The sequence below is a fragment of the Pristiophorus japonicus genome, chromosome 7 (assembly GCF_044704955.1).
Source record: "Pristiophorus japonicus isolate sPriJap1 chromosome 7, sPriJap1.hap1, whole genome shotgun sequence".
NCBI lineage: Eukaryota > Metazoa > Chordata > Chondrichthyes > Pristiophoridae > Pristiophorus > Pristiophorus japonicus.
This window is the reverse complement of record NC_091983.1, coordinates 156214445-156229251: the sequence shown is the minus strand read 5'-3', so window position 1 is coordinate 156229251 and position 14807 is coordinate 156214445. Positions and strand designations below refer to the sequence as shown.

Genomic DNA, 14807 nt, shown 5'->3' with positions numbered 1-14807 from the left:
GGTTCTGTAGTTTAGTTCCACTTCAGCGGGGAGCTTATCAACTGTGACGTGGAGCATAGCAGTGAGGAAGATTGAGAAGAGGGTTGGGGCAATGACCCCGGTCTGGATGTGAATTGGGTCTGTGATGGATCCATTGGTAAGGATCACGGCTTGCATGTCATCGTGGAGCAGGCGGAGGATGGTGAGGTACTTTTGGGGGCATCCGAAACGGAGGAGGACGCTCCATAGACCCTCATGGTTGACAGTGTCAAACGCCTTTGTAAGGTCGAAGAAGACCATATGTAAGGGCTGGCGCTGTTCCCTGCATTTTTCCTGCAGCTGTCGCACTGCAAAAATCATGTCTGTTGTGCTCTGGAGCGGACGAAATCCGTACTGCAACTCCGGGAGGAGCTCCTCGGTCACGGGGAGAAATCGGTTGAGGAGGACTCTAGCGACGACTTTCCCAGTGGTTGATAGTAGGGAGATTCCTCTGGAGTTGCCGCAGTCGGACTTGTGCCCTTTTTTAAAGATGGTCATGATCAATACATCTCTAAGATCTCCCGGTATGTTCTCCTCCCTCCAGATGAGAGAGATGAGGTCATGTTTTTGCGCCAGTAGTGCCTCTCCGCCATACTTCAGTGCCTCAGCAGGGATTCCATCTGCTCCCGTAGCCTTGTTTTTTAGCTGTCTTATGGCCCTTTTCTACCTCGTGCAGTGTTGGGGTCTCACTGAGGTGGTGGCGGGTAGCATGCTGCAGAATGGAGTCGAGAATAAAGGGTTATGGGGAGCGGGCAAGGAAGTGGTGCTGAATCCATGATGAGATCAGCCATGATCTTATTGAATGGTGGAGCAGGCTCGAGGGGCCAAATGGCCTACTTCTGATTCTATTTCTTATATTCTTATGTTCTTATTTAAAAACAATACCCTAATTCAGCAAAAATTAACACTAACTTAATATTAGGTTGGTAATCTCTCTCAGAGAGGCCATGGTAGAAGTCACTCTTCTGAAAAACACATGAGAAATTGGTATGCTTTACGCCCACTTTTCGGCCTTGCTTCGGAATGGAGGACAAGGAACACAGGGGAACACTGGACAAGAGAGCCAAGGAGGCTTGGGGAACCTGGCACCTGGGTGGGAATTTTGTTTTAAAGTTATCTGCTTCCCCTTCAGCACATATTCTAAGTGGGTGCTATATAGCTGGAGCCTAATTTATATTCAGGTTGAGGCCTAAATGTATGGCACACAGCCATCTGCAATGAAGTACACAGAGCATCTCAGTGCATTGTAGGCCTCAGACCTAATATGAATATCAAGTGCCCACAATTATATTATCCACCCCATAAAATTAAAAGGCCAGTTAAGCTAAACCAAAATGTATGTGTTGAGATTTTCATTGTGTATAAAAATATAATGAAGGTGACAAAACCATTCACAAGTTGACATGATCACTGCTAAACTCCAGACAAAACTGTCATTTAAAGTAATGTCTAGTTGCTTTAATTCGGATTGAGGCAAGATATTAAGTTCAAGTATCCATATCAATCTGACATAATGCTAACTTTAGTTATCTTGTGAGATCCAGTTTAAAAGATATAATGGGCCCAAGTTTCCACATGATTCGCGCCTGATTTTTAGGAGCAACTGGTGGAGAACGGACTATTTTAGAAATCGCAATTCTCCACATTTTTTTTTCTGCAGTTCTAGTCAGGTAGAACAGTTCTAGTTTAGAACAGAATTTTTTCTTCAAAAGGGGGCGTGTCCGGCCACTGACGCCTGATTTGAAAGTTTCCACAGTGAAAATGTACTCCAAACTAAAGTAGAATGGCGCCAGTGAAGATTTTTGTAAAACTGAAAAAACCTGTTCTACACATTAAAAAATCAGGCGCAGGTTACAAATTAGGCGTCCAGAACGAGGTGGGGGGGAAGGGAATTCATTAAATTTGACAATAAATCCTTATTTATACTTCTACAAATATTATACAAATAAATCCAACCTGAATAAACATTTATAAGCCAAGAAAAGATTAAATAAACCATCTTCCTACCTGTGTGAAAGTGCTTCAGCCAGGGAGAATTCTGCAGCTGTTCGTGCCGCTGAGCGAGGAGGGAGAGAGAGAGAGGGGAGGGAGGGAGAGAGAGAGAGAGAGGAGAGGGGAGGGAGGGAGAGAGGGGAGGGAGGGAGAGAGGGGAGGGAGGGAGAGAGGGGAGAGGGGAGAGAGGGAGGGAGAGAGAGAGAGAGAGAGAGAGAGAGAGAGGGGGGAGCGGGTGTCGGGTCGGGGGGAGGGAGCGGGCCTCGGGTCGGGGAGCGGGCTTCGGGTCGGGGCGGGGGGGGGAGAGCGGGTCTCGGGTCTCTGTCGGGGCGGGGGGGAGCGGGTCTCGGGTGTCGGGTCGGGGCGGGGGGGGGAGCGGGTCTCGGGTGTCGGGTCGGGGCGGGGGGCGGGGGAGCGGGTCTCGGGTCTCGGGTCTCGGTCGGGGCGGGGGGGGAGCGGGTGTCGGGTCGGGTCTGGTCGGCGGGGGGTGGGGGGGGGGGAGCGAGTGTCGGGTCTGGTCGGGCGGGGAGCAGGAGCTGGCCGTAGGAGGAGCCTCATTCACGCAGCCCCAGTGGTCCAGGGCTAGGGGCTGCGTGCTTCGGGCCCCTCCCACACAGTTCGGCGCCTGGAGCTACTGCACTTGCGTGCCGACTGTAGCGCGCATGTGCAGAGGTCCCGGCACTGTTTTCAGCGCAGGGACCTGGCTCCGCCCCCCCCACAGCTCGTGCCGGCTGCGCCGAGTGCCACAGGACCTGTAAGTCGGTGGAGACTACCGAGGATTTTTTTAGGCGCCGTTTTAGGCGCGAAAAATGGGCGCCCAGCTCGGAGGGGCGCCCGTTTTTTTTCTTGTGAAAACTTGGGCCCAAAAAGTGTTATCTGAGTTACAGTTGAAGTGAAGAAGTATTAAACAGTTTCTGAGAAATGGTTGTGGGAACAGGTCTTTGGAGACATAGATCTGTGGAATGAGGTGTGCTGGAGCAGGATCATTACATGTTGAGCTGTAAGAGTTGGGTTATTAAAATTAGGCTGTAGAAGATAGTAAATGAGATGTACTCATTGAGCTGTGATAATTGGGCTGTAGGGACTGTGATATAAAAGTTGAGTTGAATTGTAAGAGCTGGCTCTATAAACATGTTAGAACTGTGTAATAAAGGTAAGTTTTTTTGAAATTGGACTATGGAAGAATGGATTATCATAGCCTGGTGTCAGATGCTCAGTTTTAGTAGTTTGTCTACAAGAAATTGTTTTTGTGAAGATTATGAACTAAATTCTTCCAGTTCAGAGATTGAGTGCCATACTGTAGATTATGGTGAATCAAGTACCAGAATTTACCTCAGTGAGGCAAGTAATCGTCATAATATTTGGCACATAATGTGTACCTCATTCATTTTATAGTGTTAAACATTGCATGGTTTATGCAAGAATCTTTTTGAGGTCTACTTTCATCAAAATCTTTGCTAATGAGGATCAATTTTATATGTGCACGATCCCACCATGGTGTCTCGGGCACCAGATCTGCCTATGAGGAAGTCATGAAACTGCTTTCTATAATTTTTCATTATGCACTCCTGGTATGTGAGACTCCACAATGATAACATACATTCATAAAACCTATAAAATAATGTGCACCACATACTGCTGCACACATCTTTTTAGCACACTCTTCTGGCGAGAGCCCTGAGTAGATAATAAGTATGCCATGGAACGAGATTTCAGCCAAGCAGAGGTCAAATCTTACAATGAGGGTCCCACCAACCAAGTGAATGGCAAAACTCCATTGATGGCAGTAAACATGTAAGTGTTTTCATTTAATAAACAAGCAATTTAATTATTGGAGTTGGATTAATTAGAAATAACATAAATGTAAAGTTGTAATAATTCAAAAAAGTCAGAGAAGAAAAATGGGGAAAAATTGAATGAAGAAAATGAGAAGGCAAGTGGAGCAGAAGAAATATTTAAAATTTGTATTTGAAATTGATGTGACATGTTTAGTTTGGTTGTCAAAAATTGATATGAAAGCGATAAAGATATTCCTGCATTGAATAGCTTTGTTACTGTAATATTAGTGCATGTTTCAGTGGCCCACAACTTCCTGGAAACTTACGGTGAAACAATAGCATCAGTATGGTGTAATGCCAATTTAAAATACAACAGATCGAGGAAATTCACGCATGTGACTTACATCAATAAGACTGAGTTTCATCAATCATTTGTGATGATTCAACAAAAGCCCCATCAAAAACCCTCTGCCATTCATTCACATAGCCCTGCCCCTATGCAAAAGACCAGAGAACATGAGTTTCTTGCACTTATATTAGTTCTGAATGGGCTATAAATTTAGACCCAAACTTTTAGGCATAGCACGATGCAAAGTCACACTTCTGCCAGTATGGCAATGTTTTAAGCTATTTTTTTTCATTTCACCACACTGAGACTTCCAATATATTTTCTGGTTCTTCACATGTATTTTTATGAAAAGCTCCCATATGTAATTGCATTTTCATAAGCATGCTATGTCTAATGTGCTTAAATGGCTTTGAACTTCAATTTCATACACAAAGAGGAATTTAAAGAAAGAATATGGCGTACGTGCCACGCTTTCCTTGTGCCCTGATGGTTTACGCTGATTTCAGCTATTTATGCCAGTTTTTAGGCTCCAGCATGTGCAAATAAGATTGACTGGTACTTAATGCAAAATTTCCAATCGGCAAGATCAGTGTAGAAAGCAGTGTAAATTTTGGTGTAACTTTCCAGATACACTGTTCCAGGAAATTCCGGGCCACATATCTCAATGTGAGTTAAAAATATAGGGCTCAATTTTCCCCAAAGCTTTTTTTTTGGTGTACTTGAATAGTTATGCCCGTTTTTTGGGGGGCCCAAGTACGGCAAAAAAAAGTTTTCTAAGTTTCCCCGTTTGATTTCTTCATTTTGGCGCAGCCTAACTTGTCCTTTAGTTTTGGGGATAGAGCCTTGACCTGCACCAAAAAGATCAGGTTGCCACTGTAACCAGGGACACAATGCAGGCTGAGGCTGCAAAGTGAAACATACAGCCAGCTCGCAATACATTAAAATACATTGCAACAACTTACCTCCAATTATTAAAGTGCCCCCGCCCCCGATGCCGGTGCCAATCCCCACCCCTATCCCAGGCCATAGGGCCTCCAGGTCCGCTCCCCTGCCTACCCCTAGCCCTGAGTACCTTGCCGGTGTGCTTCCCCCAACCGCCCCTAGCCCCAAATGCCTTGCCTGTCCTGCTCCCCCACCCCAGCCCTGGCCGAATTGCTTCCCGGTCCGCTCCCCCACCCCTAGCCCTGACCGAGTGATCTCCAGGTCCGCTTCCCCGCCCCTATCCCAGGCTGAGTGACCTGCCGGTCCGTTCCCCCGCCCCTATCCCAGGCCGAATGGCCTCCTCCCTCTCGGTCCCTGCATCTAATTATACCTGAAAGGCTTCCCTCCCCCTCTCTTCCACTCTCTCTTACCTCTCCTGCTGCTGCTGTCCGGGCATCTGCAGTACCTACCTGTGCCAATTTCCTTACCTGCGGCGATTTCCTTAACTTTCCAGAAGGTTTTTCTGCAGAGGCCACATACACTGGCCTAAGAAGAACTGGAGTAACTCTCAGCTGGCCAAATTTCCCTAATTGGCCAGAATTGGCGCAGGTGGCAGGTTATGCCCCCTTTGGCTGAAAAAAAAACGTACCTAAAAAAAATCATAACTAACTGAGTTACCCAGGTGCAAATTGATCGGGGAAACTGTGGTTTATTAACTTAGGCCAAAAAAAGTGGCCTGCTCCAAATAAACGGCGCAAATCACTGGGGAAAATTGAGCCCAACCAGAAGAAGAGTTGTTCAAAGCCATCCTCAGTAGCTAATAATGGGGCAGCATTGGCCAATGCCTAGCTGCAGAGCTGTAAACTTGCCCTCTTAATGGAAGATGTGGCATGGCATGAAGAGTTCAGAAGAGGAGAGCAAGAACAATAATATTATACACTGGTAATATAAACATTAGGAAAGAAATTAGAATAGAAATGAAAATTGTTTTTTTTAATCTAAGGCTCTCTATCACATCTTCCAAAATGATGTTATACATTCTTTTCTCCGGTGATATTCGTCAACAAGCATTTCAGTGATAAAATATACAATCATGTGCCTGCTCAACTTAACAGGTAGAAACCACATTTGCTGCAAACCGCCATTAGAGTATATCAGCTAGGAAAGTGAATAATAATTGACCTCGTTTTATCACATTAAATGCTGACCCTGGGCGATTGGTGCAGTTTAAAACTTTAAAATTAATATTCAGAGCGCACTGTAAGGTTTATTTTAAAGCACAGACGCCCCTTAGGATTTGGATTTGCGCTGGGTTAGAATCTGTCCCGGGATTCCTGAGTCAAATTATCCCTTCAAATTCCTGCCTGCCTGAGATCTAGAGAGCTGCTTTTAGTGAACCGTTCTCCCAGGTCTCCTGCAACTGTGTTCAGCTGGGAATGCTGGAGTTCAATCTTTTCATTAACCTTTTACTCAGATCTTCGTGAGGTTAGATAGTCCAGCATTAATCTCAAATCGCAAGAGTGAAAATCAACCTTTTTCTCTTTTACAAAAACCTAGAATTCAGTATTCCACCAGCGATGAATACATTGGTTCGATTAAAGCAGCATTTTCCACTTTGAATTCATATTAAAAGTTATTAATGTGAAAACGACTTCAGTTAATCATTTCTGTTTTTAAAATCAATGTAATATTTGCAAATATTCTTAGTAGCGAAAGATTGCAATATTTTAATTCTGATGTGTTTCTAAGTGGTTTCTCAGCAATTAACACCCAGACTGATTAAATAAAACATTATAATGAGTATGAAAGATCTATTAGATTTCATTGCTCCTACTGGCTGGAGGTACAATGAATCAGCCTTAATGTAAAGACAACCAAAAAGACAAGTCCACATACAGGATAAAATTTGCAATTGCGATACTTGAAATTAAAGCTCAGTGCAAAGTAGGGTGCAATTTTGTGAAGTGAATTCAATTCAGTCGGGGTGAGGTTAAACAAAACACACACACACAGAACTTCCATTCAATGCTTCAATCGATAGCTCCATTTTCATTTTACATCATGCAATTTACTGTAAAATCTACCGAGAAGAACAATAGTGTTTAAGATCCAAACGTACTTGTTCTCGGTCAGAAATAATCATGGTCTCTTTAAAGATAAATGTAACCTTTATGCGTATTTAACCTGTTGTCTGGCTAAAATCACAATTTCAATAAATGCAATATCCCCTTCAAAGCATTGCACCCTTGTAACTGCGCTGAGCAGTGGAAAATTTCAAATACGTTGAAGAAAAATGTTAGATATAGTTAACAGATGAAAGCAACCAAGCATTGTGATTTTGCTTAACAATACATTCTTGATTAATTGAAACTACAAACAAAAACGCTTTTTGATATGGCCTTTTCTGATACTCCAAAAAGAAACGTGGTCACAGAGAAATGGCATGTTGCAAAGGATCCATTGTGCCCTTTCTCTTTAATAACTTAAATGGTTAAAGCAGCTTTTTTGTGTTTCTGAGTTCAAACATGTGTGCATTTTTTATTTATTCATAGATCTGTGTATGTCTGTGAGTGATGTTGAATAAAACAAGCCCCACTATCAAATAGCTCAATTCTCCACGCCTGACACCAACTGCTCCCGTTTGCTGAGCTCTGTCAACCGTTTACCCTGATAATGACTGGGATTTGTTAAACGGTAAATTAATGAAGAATGAAAGATCCAGGTTGATCAGTTCTAGCACACGCTTGCCTCCCCTCCGGCAAAGCGCCCAAGGCAGGAATTACACTGAAAGAGCAGTAGGCTGTCTGCTGCACTGGAGGACCATTTTACAACCCATTTCATGCCAGAATATAGAGCTGTGGCTTAAACCATGGTCCATGAAGGACAAATTACTTCATAAATTAGAAGACAATATCCCTTCTGTAGGGCTTTTACTTGTCTATTTAGCTAGCTGTCTATCTATCTACCTTTCTTTTCTGGTAATTGTTGTTAAAAACAAACATAATAATAATGTGTGGTGACCTATGAGCTTGGGTATATGGGATCACATGGTGGTCATATATACAGACCCTGCCACACGGTCAACTGTATATCTTTATTATACTTTCATGTACGTCATATCATATCTAAAGCACCTGTGATGTAATGGTAAAATGACAAAAAATTTATGCTATTTTAACAAATATGATAGACTATATAATATTCAGAATATCAAATGACAGTTCAAGGTATCCATTTTGTTTTGATGTCATGTTATTGTGGGTAGTGAAGTTAGGACAAATCAGCATGCACTCATCTAGGTGGAAAATATTACTATTGCCCATTGGTCATCCACCGGGAGGTGCACTTGCACTAGTGTCAGCTGTGGCTCAGTGGGTAGCACACTGACTTTTGAGACAAAAGGTTATGGTTTCAAGTCCCACTCCAGGAACTTGAGCACATAAATTTAGGCTGATACTCCAGTGCAGTGCTAAGGGAGTGCTGCACTGGCAGAGGTGCTGTCTTTTAGGTGAGATGTTAAACTGAGGCCCTCAGGAGGATGTAAAAGATCCCATGGCACGATTTCAAAGAAAATTAGGGGAGTTACCTCTGGTGTCCTGTCTAATATTCATCCCTCAATCAACATAACAAAATCAGATTGTCTGGTCGTTATCACATTGCTATTTGTGGGAGCTTGCTGTGTACAAATTGGCTGCTGTGTTTCCTACATTACAACAGTGACTACTTCATTGGTTTTAAAGCGCTGTGAGACATCCTTCGGTCATGAAAGGTACTATATAAATGTAAATCTTTCTTTCTTTTTGGAAGAAAGGGGATAATTTCTGGTCAGTTTTCCCTCTCTTCCTGAGATGGTTTGGCAGAATCCTGTCAAAATGTTCACCCACATAGAGGAACATCAAGTACAGACATCAGTCAAAACTGCAATGCCAGGATAGCAGGACTAAAATGCTCCAGCAATGTAGCTGCTAGGTCAATAGTACATCCATTCATCATTTTCAATGCACCATTACTATGTACTCAGTGCTTACCTTTCTGCACTGTTTATATGACAATCCTTTCAGATTGAGAGGTGAAAAATAGACTCCAATTAGGGAAGATGTCCAGGAAAACTTTAATTTTTAAATGCTACACATTTCAATATGTAATCACAAGAAGGTAATTTTGTTAAGGTGTTCAAGTGACAGTGCATCAATTGAAAGACTTGATTTATGATCTCCTCTTTCAGTTAATCTGTCTGTCTTCAGTTAAAACCTATTCTAATATGTACATCACTGTTTAATAAGTTATGCAGATGTAATCTGGTACTGGCAATGTTTACATTTTTTGAGTTAAAGGTCTTTAAGTGGGTGACAATCCAATTGCTAAAGTCATAATTGCAGTATTTTCATACTGCATCTATTTATGCATGTACCTACTTATCTATCTATCCATCTTGCATCTTAATATAGTGAACAGAAACACAAAAAACAAGGAATATGAAAAGACATTTTAGCCCACCAAGTTCAGTCCTTCGACATATCATATGCAATCATTCTACTCCACTTATTAATATATACAGACATTGCTCCATAATTTCTTTCTGACCTCCAATAGCAATAAGAATGTATGGAATAAGAAATAAGCATAGTATAGCGACTCGACCAATACTTCGTGGCCAACGAGCTAGATGGGGAAGAGAGCGCTGCCAAACAAAGGGCGATCCTCCTCACCATCTGTGGGGCACCAACATATGGCCTCATGAAGAATCCGCTCACTCCAGCGAAACCCAAGGAGAGATTGTATGATGATTTGTGCACACTGGTCCGAGAGCATTTGAACCGGAAGGAAAGTGTTCTGATGGCGAGGTACTGGTTCTACACCTACAAAAGGTCTGAAGGCCAGGAAGTGGCAAGTTATGTCGCCAAGCTAAGACGCCTTGCAGGACATTGCGAGTTTGAAGGTTATTTGGAGCACATGCTCAGAGTCTTTTTCATACTTGGCATTGGCCACAAAACCATACTTCGCAAACTTTTGACTGTAGAGACCACAACCTTGAGTAAGGCCATAGCGATAGCCCAGGCATTCATTGCCACCAGTGACAATACAAAGCACATCTCTCAGCACACAAGTGCTACGACAAATATGGTGAACAAAGTGATGTTGTTTTTGAATCGTAACGTACAGGGCAGGTCACACATGCCTGCAGCTACACGCCCGCAGATGTCTCAGAGTTCACCATCAAGGGTGATGAATGCAAAGCCATTAACCCCTTGTTGGCGCTGCAGGGATAATCATCGTTTCCATTCATGCCGATTCAAAGAGTACGTTTGCAAGGGCTGCGGAACAATGGGACACCTCCAACGAGTGTGCAGGCGAGCTGCAAATCCTGTTAAATCTGCAAACCACCATGTTGCAGAGGAGGACAGATCCACGGAGGATCACGATGAACCAGAGCCTCAGGTCGAGGAGGCAGAGATACATGGGGTGCACACATTCGCCACGAATTGTCCCCCGATAATGCTGAATGTTGAACTAAATGGACTCCCGGTGTCAATGGAACTGGACACGGGCGTGAGCCCGTCCATCATGGGCAAAAATACTTTCAAAATGTTGTGATGCAACAAGACCTCAAGGCCAGTCTTAACTCCACTTCGCACGAAACTAAGAACTTAAACAAAATAACTGATTCCTGTAATCGGCAGTGCTACCGTAAAGGTCTCCTATGATGGAGCGGTGCACAAACTACCACTCTGGGTGGTACTGGGCAATGGTCCCACGCTGCTCGGCAGAAACTAGCTGGGAAAAACATGCTGGAACTGGGACGATGTCCGAGCGCTCTCGCCCACTGACGACATTTAGTGTACCCAGGTCTTAAACAAATTTCCTTCGCTGTTCGAACCAGGCATCGGGAGATTCCAAGGATCAAAAGTGCAGATCCACCTAATTCTGGGGGCGCAACCCATCCATCACAAGGCGAGAGCAGTACCGTGCATGATGAGAGAAAGGGTAGAGATCGAGCTTGACCGGCTGCAAAGAGAGGGTATTATTTCCCCGATCGAGTTCAACGAGTGGGCCAGTCCTATCGTCCCAGTCCTCAAGGGAGATGGCACCATCAGAATCTGTGGCAATTACAAAGTAACTATCAATCATTTCTCCCTGCAGGGCCAATACCCACTACCAAAGGCCGACGACCTCTTTGCAATGCTGACGGAAGGAAAGACGTTCATGAAGCTGGATCTGACTTCAGCCTATATGACGCAGGAACTGGAAGAATCATTGAAGGCCCTCACCTGCATCAACACGCACAAATGTCTTTTTGTTTGTAACAGATGCCCATTTGGAATCCAATTGGCGGCGGCGATATTACAGAGAAACATGGAAAGCTTACTGAAATCGGTCTTGCACACCGTGGTCTTCAGGGACGACATCTTGGTCACAGATCGGAATACAGTCGAGCATCTGCAGAACCTGGAGGAGGTTCTTCGTCGACTCAACCGCGTGGGGCTCAGGTTAAAGCGCTCAAAGTGCATTTTCCTGGCACCTGAAGTGGAGTTCCTGGGAAGGAGGATTGCTGCAGAAGGCATCAGGCCCACCAACGCGAAGACAGAGGCAATCGAGAATGCACCGAGGCTACAGAACGTGACGGAGCTGCGGTCGTTTCTGGGATTCCTGAACAACTTTGGTAACTTCTTACCGGGTCTCAGCACACTGTTAGAACCACTGCATGTCTTATTACGAAATGGGGATGAATGGGTTTGGGGCAAACGCGAGAAAATTGTTATGCTCAAACAAATTGTTTGTGTTGTATGCTCCTGCAGCTATTTTCTATGTTTCTATAGCAGGAAAGGGGTACTGAGGTTAATGATCGGCCATGATCTTATTGAATGGTGGCACAGGCTCAAAGGGCCGAATGGCCTACTCCTACACCTATTTTCTATGTTTCTATGTCTATGTTTCTATCCATGTTAGCATTTGGTACTAGCATGTGATGCATCGTCATATAGCATCGGGTGTGTATTGCAACAAGCTAATGATTTTGGGAAATTGCAACCGGTTGCTTATGCATCCAGGAGTCTGTCTCAGGCTGAGAGAGCCTACAGCATATTTGAGAAAGAAGCGTTAGCGTGTGTCTATGGGGTAAAGAAAATGCATCAATACCTGTTTGGGCTAAAATTCAAATTGGAAACTGACCATAAGCCACTTATATCCCTGTTTTCCAAGAGTAAAGGGATAAATACCAACGCATTGGCCCGCATCCAGAGATGGGCGCTCACGTTATCCGCATACAACTACACTATCTGCCACAGGCCAAGCACAGAAAACAGCGCCAATGCTCTCAGTAGGCTGCTATTGCCCACCACGGGGTTGGAAATAGCGCAGCCCGCAGATCTAGCCATGTTTATGGAAGCATTTGAGAGTGAGCAATCGCCCGTCACTGCCCGGCAGATCAAAATCTGGACAATTCAGGACCCCTTATTATCTCTAGTCAAAAGCTTGTGCTTCACGGGAGCTGGTCCAGTGTCCCAGTTGAAATGCAGGAAGATATAAAGCCGTTCCAGTGGCGCAAAGATGAAATGTCTATCCAGGCAGACTGCCTTCTGTGGAGCAATCAAGTAGTGGTCCCCAAGAAGGACAGAGGCACCTTCATCAATGACCTCCACAATACCCACCCAGGCATCGTAATGATGAAAGCGATAGCCAGATCCCAAGTGTGGTGGCCCGGTATTGATGCGGTCACAGATGTAATACATGTTCGCAGTTAAGCAATGGACCCAGGGAGGCGCCGCTAAGTTTATGGTCTTGGCGTTCCAACTGTGGTCTAGGGTACACATTGACTATGCAGGCCCTTTCTTGGGTAAAATGTTTCTTGTGGTTGTAAACGTGTACTCCAAGTGGATTGAATGTGAGATAATGGCGGCTAGCACGTCCGCTGCAACTACTGAAAGCCTGTGGGCCATGTTTGCCATTCACGGCTTACCCGATATCCTGGTGAGCGACAACGGGCCATGTTTTACCAGTGCTGAGTTGAAAGAATTCATGACCCGTAACGGGATCAAACATTCACTTCTGCCCTGTTTAAACCAGCGTCCAATGGTCAGGCAGAGAGAACAGTGCAAACCATCAAGCAAGGCTTGAAGAGGCTAACTGAAGGCTCCCTGCAGACTCGCCTATCCCGAGTCCTGCTTAGCTGCCGCACGAGACCCCACTCACTCACTGGGATCCCACCTGCTGATGAAAAGAGCACTTAAGACAAGGTTCTCGCTAGTTCACCCTGGACTACATGAACAGCGAGAGAGCAGGCAGCTTCAACAAAGTGCATACCATGATAGGGCAAATGTGTCACATGAGATTGAAATCAATGATCCTGTATTTGTATTAAATTATGTACAAGGTCCCAATTGGCTTCCCGGCACTGTCGTGGCCAAAGAGGGGAGCAGGGTGTTTTGGGTCAAACTTTCAAATGGACTTATTCACTGGAAACACTTAGACCAAATCAAACTCAGATTCACGGACTACCCTGAGCAACCCACCTTGGATGCTACCTTTTTTGATTCCCCAACATACACACCAGTGGCAACCGGCACCACAGTTGACCACGGAGCAGAACCCATCATCCACAGCAGCCCAGGAGGGCCCAACACACTAGGCAGCCCAGCAAGGCCAGCTGCACAGCAGCCCAGCGAGGGCCCAACAAATGATTCAACAACATCAGCTTTCACACCGAGACAATCAACCAGGGCAACAAGGGCCCCAGATCGACTCACATTTTAAATAGTTACACTGTTGACTTTGTGGGAGAGTGTTTTTTTATATATAAACCTGTATTTACTCTGTATAACCACCAGAGGGCTCATCCCATAGAGTCCCAAGGGTTCCCATAATCTCTTGGGAGCACAGGTATTTAAGGAGGCTTCACAGTTGGAGAGGCACTTTGGAGACCTGTAATAAAAGACTAAGGTCACATTTTACTTTGAGCTCACAATGTACACTCTGACTCTTTCTCCATACACTATAGATAGTGTAGAGTTTACAGTGCTATGGATTCTCCCTAGTTTATTTAATCTCTTGAAAGAAAGAAATAACCATAAGTAAAACCTCAAGAGAAAGCTCGATAACATTTCTCGGCCTTTTGGCTAAGATCAAGTGTAGTATCTGTTCTTATCAGTTTAATATCCCCTATGGGGACCTGATATTAAATTGTTTTTTGGACAGGGAGCTGGAACAGGGGCTTGCCCCGTCCACTCCATGCACCGACCTGGTATTGCAGTGTATCCAGGAACGGTGCAACTTCGCCTCTCGGCCTTTTGGCTAAGATCAAATATATTGGCGCAAAGTGATCTTTGGCGTTAGAGTTGATCTGGAAAGAAATTGGATATAAAAAAAAAACATTTTTCCCTGACACTTAAAGTTAATCAAGCAAAAACTTCAGGATATGAGTGAAATGCTGAATTTGTACAATACTCTCAGCCTAGGAGTGGTACCTATAGAGCATTACATATGGCTTGCAGGACCTAAGCTATACTCTGAGTTGCGCTTCACATTCTGCCTGCCAGGAGAAAGCTTCCTGTCATGCACAGAGCTCTGCTCCCTGGTGATTTATTTTCTAATGTCAGGAGAGCGTAGGTGATTGTATCAGCATTCGCATAACAATTAAAAAATGTATTACATTTGTAAGACATCCAACAGATTTCCAGGGCACTTTTTAAACCAAGCTTCACACCAGACTTCAATCATTCTCCATTTAATACAGAGCTCAAATCGAATGACAT

The 14807-nt window shown here is 44.3% G+C and overlaps 1 pseudogene; it reads left to right on the top strand.

Moving 5' to 3' along the window:
* The first annotated feature begins 14151 nt into the window (after positions 1 to 14151).
* Positions 14152 to 14330, top strand: LOC139267680 (U2 spliceosomal RNA; annotated as a pseudogene).
* The last annotated feature ends 477 nt before the right edge of the window (positions 14331 to 14807 follow it).